This window comes from Parasteatoda tepidariorum, chromosome 11 (assembly GCF_982258835.1).
Source record: "Parasteatoda tepidariorum strain Cologne lab strain chromosome 11, Ptep-v5.0, whole genome shotgun sequence".
Lineage (NCBI taxonomy): Eukaryota > Metazoa > Arthropoda > Arachnida > Araneae > Theridiidae > Parasteatoda > Parasteatoda tepidariorum.
In genome coordinates, this window is record NC_141765.1 from 31,132,377 (window position 1) to 31,138,581 (window position 6,205).

Consider the following 6,205-nt stretch of genomic DNA (forward strand, 5'->3'; position numbering starts at 1 on the left):
TTGAATTCAATATTATATTATTGAAATAATGTATATATATTTATGAATTTTTTAACAGTAATTTCTTGTTATTTCTTATTTTATCACTTAAAAAGTTTTAATTTTTATAATATTTAGGAAAGATTAACATTATGTTAAAGTTTCATGCTTTGTATTAAATATTAATAATTTGGTTGCAATTTTAAATTTATTAAAAACTTGTTCTAAAGCTGTTTGGATAGTTATTATTGATTTTTGAAATCGTATTGGATAAAGCGTTAAAAATTAGCTGAATTTTATGTTTTTTGATTTAAAGTAACAATAAATTCAAAATACTTCTTCAAAAAATTTTAATTTTTTATACACCTATCCATTATCCAAGCAAGATATTGCAACTCTAATAATTTAACTCTTAATTTAATGGTCACAAAGTTATGTCAATTTTAATTTGATCTTCCTTTTTATTCTTTTAGTTCATCCACACGCAATGGTGTTCTATTAGACCCTGTTAATTTTGCAATTTTTAAGCTCTTGATATAATACCTCACATATCATAACTTGATGTGTTACATAAGCGATTTTGCATCAAGGGACCACTAGTTCACTAAATCACTTAACATGGAAATACTAATGACAAAAAAGTAAAATTGCGTGACAGTTACCATGCAGAAGTAAAGAATTTATTATTATAATTTAAAAAAAAAAACTACTTATCATATTTAGTTACTCACTGAGATTTTCAAGTATACATCAAGAAATGTTTTGCAGCTGCTTTAATTCTAAATTTTTTACATTTTTTTTTTCATTTGATCAGGATAATGATTTATCATTAAGGATAATAATTCATCAGAATTGTATAATATTTTCTTTATGCATTGGCCTTTTCCTCACTTTATGACAGGACAATTTTCACATTGGTCTTTTCTTCTCTTACTCAATTGATCGCTATTTAACTATGCTAGAAGAAAGACACAAATTGTGGATTTCGGTGATATTCAAGAAAGACTGATCCTTTACTCATTTCTTTTCTGCCATGTTTTGTGTATATATTAAATACAATTGCTTATTGATTAAAAATGTATTAAGATATTCTAAAAAATATGAATGAATAAAATCTTTCATCTTGGGGGTGGCAAAGAAAGTATAGTTACAAATATAATCATGAAATATGGATCTCCAATTCATCAATATTCTTTTTATGAGATCTTTATTTTGAAACTAATGCGAGTTCTTTAACTGTTAATCAGTTTCTTCATATATTTATCAGAAAAACTTTTTTTTGGTTATTTACTTTATTACATGAGTAGAATGATTGCATAGAGTAACAAGTTTGAGGATGTTAAGGCACGGGGATTTAAATGATGAATATGATGTAAAAAAGTATATGCGTAAAAATGTGAGGAAAAAATTGGGTGTTGATTCATACAGTCATCAGTAAGAGACCACAACAGTTAAAAAGTCAACATTAGAAAAAAAGAACAAGTTTTTTAAAATTTTATTTTCATTTTTTAGATTGTATTTTGTATACTGGGTGTTTTATAATCATCACCTTTAATACATATTTTTAGACTCTATAGAAAATATACACACTGGGGATTGGAAATTATTGTTTAAATAACGAAAAAACAATGTTATCAAACCCGGCCAGTCTTTAACGTTGAAGGCGAGATTAAAAACACCAAAATCTGTTTGACTGGTGGACACTAAAATAAGGTGAAATGTAATTATAGAATAAAGCTTTAAGTTTTATATGGCATTCAAGCGGATTTCGATAATTTTAATTCCACTTTTCTCAATAGTTATGTATCAGATTTCGGTGCATTTTTGTTTTTCGTATCTTAAATATTAGTTTGCAATCCTTATGGACACTTTCCCCCTTTTTTTTAAACTACGGATTCGTAAACTGTACCTTAAGGATGGTGATTACGGAATATTCTGTCGTTCTAATCGTGATGCATTAAGATTTAAAACACAAATTTTTTTAAAAGAATAGAAATTAATTATAATTAATAAAAAAGTTAATCTGCCACATCTTTGACAGCGTATAAAACGGCGACAATGTTTTTCAATTTATTCAAATGAAATAAAAATAATGATTTCAATCTTATGTGAAAATAAGAATGTACCACCAGAGGGATAACAGACTCTTTAAAAATCTATTAAAATCGATTTATTTTTATTTGCACTTGGCCTTCTATCCGTTAAAATGATTTTTGTTTTTAACACTAACGCAGATTGACTCTAATTGCTTTGTTTTTGTTTAGAGGCTATCTGTACCAACTTTCTCTTTCAAACTATATTGAGTTCTAAAAATTAAAAAGCACATGAATCATGGTGTATTCTTTTAAAAAATATTATCTGATATCATAGAAAATTTGAATGAATAATTTGAAAAAGCTGTACTTAATAAAAAACGAAAAATGATTTTAAATCAATGCAATTGGATCCTTAACATGAAAACTAGTACTTTTAGTAAATGGAAGATTTTTGAAAATTAACTTTCGTGCATGAAAATATGAAAAGTATATTTCTTAAATATATCGTTCTTAAAACCGGAGTATACTTTAAATCGCTGAAACTTTTCAATTGCATTATTTGTTTAACTGGAGAGTTTTTGAGCAATTTAATTCATAATTTAACTGTGATTTCACAACACTTTATTTGATGTTAGCTATTTTTCAATAATTAAAATAATTACATAAGAAAAAAAAACATTTATAAATTAAAAATTCACAAATGCACCATTCGGGATTTTCAGAAACCTAGGGATCATATCCATTTCATGCCGATGGGCGTGTCTGCCTATAGGAGCAATTTTTTGCTTAATTTTCCAATGCACATTTCATATAAAAGCAAATTAGCTATATAATATTTTTTTATTATAAATAAAATTTATTTACTTATAATACCGTCAAGATATTATAACATCAAATCGTTAGTTTACACATAGAGAGAGAAAAGGGATATAAGCTCTCTGGCCTTTAAACCAATCAAACTTTTTCAACTGTTTATGAACGGTTATGTTTGAACCATGGATATCACAGGTTGTAGATAACGACGCAGAGCTTTCCCCTTTTCCCTTTTTATACATACTATTAATAAAAATAATATTATAAATATGTACCATTAAATATAATTTTTTATTACTCTAAGAAATGTTACTATGGTTGATTATTTTAATATCATAATCTGAATCTCAAACTTAAGGTTGGATATACACTGTGCAATTGAGATTCGGCATATTTAGCAATGTATTAAAAAAATAATCTTAATTTTTGTAAGTTACTAAATAAGTTAGTATTTTTTAAAGAGGGCTATCCTTTACAAAATATGTTTTCTTATTTATTCATCCAAAGCGCAAAAAGTTTTATATATCCACAGTTTGTTATTGAAGTTGGTCCTATACTTTAACCATTTGACGCTGATAGGACGCCGGAGTCCCTTTATATATTTTTTTCTGACGCTCCAATAGTAAGTAAAAATATATTTTGGTATTTTTTAATTATAAAAGAACAGTTTAATAATTACTAAAAAATCTGTTAGATTATCGGAATTATATTTGAGCTAAAATAAAATCCCCCCAAAAAATGGTTGAAATTTCTTTTTTATTATTCATATTAAAAAGTTTATAAATTTAAAAAATTTCAATGATGTATAACTGGTTCTCTTGGATGTAAATAACTACAAACAAGTGCAACTTTAAAAATTTTTTTTGGAAGTGAGCCTTTTTTGGAAGATTTTACCTTTAACGCACAAAAATACACTGGTGTGTTTTATGCTGTATTTCATAATCATAAATTAAAATGCAAAATATAATATTTTTCACTTATTTTGACCTAAATTAATACAAAACAAGGAAAAATATGTTTAATAAAAATTCTGCGTCAAAGGGTTAACAAAAGTAGTATACCATTAGCTTGTTACCGCTGAGGTTCATCAGTGATTTTTGTGGAACAAGCCTGCAACTGCACAGTCTCCAAGCAATTCATAAAAATATTTTTTTTTCTTTTTTCTATCTGTGTGTAGACACTTTCTTTTGAAATGTTCAATAATATTTCTTCTTAAGGCATCCGACTGGGTAAAAATCGGCAATTTCGATGAAAAATTAGATTATTTTATTTTATTTTTAATTATCCATATTTGAAAACAGCTCATTAGTTTTCCAAAACCCTTTAATTTTTGTACTCCGATTTTTAGAAATGAAGTTATAGTTGTTTTTCATGTGCTGACAGACGAAACCGAAACCGGAAGTAAACGCACGAAAACGAAACTAAATTATTTTTCTTATGCTTTGAGTATTTTAACTTTTTTCAATTATAATAAATTATATTTTTAGGATATAATGAAATTCATTTTCAAAAACTATTTTTCGAATTATAATTTTTTTGTTGTCAAAATTTTTTTGCCTTTCGAAATTTTCTTGCATTTTAGATGTATTTTCTGTTGAACGCTGATTTTGAGAAAATTTCTTTACGTTAAAGCACTTTTAAAAAAAAGTTCATAATAGAATTGCTTGAAATTCTGTATGTATATTGTGTATAATGTTAGTGATGTTTTCAGCTTAAATCTAAAGTGTAAGTCTGAATTTGTTATTTTTATCACTACTTAAGTAAGAATAGTTAGAATTTTTATTTAAAAATTCAATAAACAACATATTTAGTTCTATTTCATTGCCTCTTTGAAACATTTTTAAGGATTTTGTTCAAATTACAAGAAATCACATTATTGATCTAGAAAAAAAAATATTTTGAAATTAATGCATAACAGTTTGTTGTAGAGCTGTTAGCGTGATATAAATAATTTGTAGTTTTTGCGCTCAAATCTGCCCTTATTTTGAAAACTATTTTATGAGTTTTTAAACCTTACTTTAAATTTATAATTTTAAGACCCGTGCTTGCCAAACATAAAATTAAAATAAATATATATTTTTTTTTTTAAAAAAATGATGAAACCAGTCGGATACTTTAAGAGCCCGTTGGCTCGCGCTCTCAAGCTGCTCAAAGTTGGAAGTCGGTTCGATTCTGGAATCTGACGAAACTCTCTTCGCGTTTACTTTGTTTGTTCTGAGCTGTTTATTTACGTTGCACTAGAACTGCACAATGGGCTATTGGCGACGGTCTGGCAAACATTCCTGAGGATGATCCGAAGACATGCCATCACAATTTTGATCCTCTGCGTAGGGGTATGGTTCCTCCAATTTGGTTGTCCAACGACTTGCGCTAATACCTCCCAGAAAAAAGAAGGCCTTAGCACGGGTTACCATAAACAAGAAAGTTGATCTTTTAGTAGTCCAAACGTAATGGCATCTTTCGTATTTTTTAACAACTGTGCAGTTTATGTTCGTTACGTCGGGCTACTAAATTAATCCGTGCTACGGCCTTCTCTCTTCTAGAAGGTGTTGCGTGCTCGCAAAGTCGAGTACTTTACGATAGAACAGTTTAACGAGGACCGATACCGCACACCCACGGTCCCTTCGTAGCCTGATCTAAGTGGTCATCCACCCACACACTGACCACAGCCAGTGATGTTTTTCTAGGTACCGTGTCTTACGATAAATTCACTGTGGGACCCGTCGTGTATACAAAGATATATTTATTATTTATTCATTGTTACTCAAACATATGCAGACTTGAATGCTTCTTACATACAAAGTACAGCTTATAAGCTCGTTTCAAGCTGAAGAGCAGATAATACAATTGATAACACATTTCTCTAACTTAAGTTAAAGAAGGGCATTTCAAAGATATATCCAGAGTTGCAATAGGATTCAAACTCAGAGAGGAAAATTCATCCATTTGTGAGGCTGCAAACTAAAGAAAGAGCATTTATTTGTTTAATCACATAAGCAGGTTTGTATGCGCAATAAAAAGGAAAACGGTTCATAAATCTTTGCCAAGTTGAAAGTCCCGCAGTGGACTGATCGTTAAGACACGGTTCCCAGCAGATCACCGAAGTCAAGCATCACTGGCTACGGTCAGTGTGCGGGTGGGTGACCACTTGGATCAGCCTGCGTAGGGACCGAGGGTGTGCGGTACTGGTCCTCGTTAAACTGTGCTACCGTAAAGTGCTCGACTTCGCGCGCAGGTCGTCGGGCTACCGAAGCGGGGGTGCCATCCCCTCCGCAGAGGATCAAAATTGTGATGGCATGTCTTCGGATCATCCTCCGGGATGTTTCCCAGACCGTCGCCAATAGCCCATTGTGCAGCTCTAGTGCGACGTAAATTAA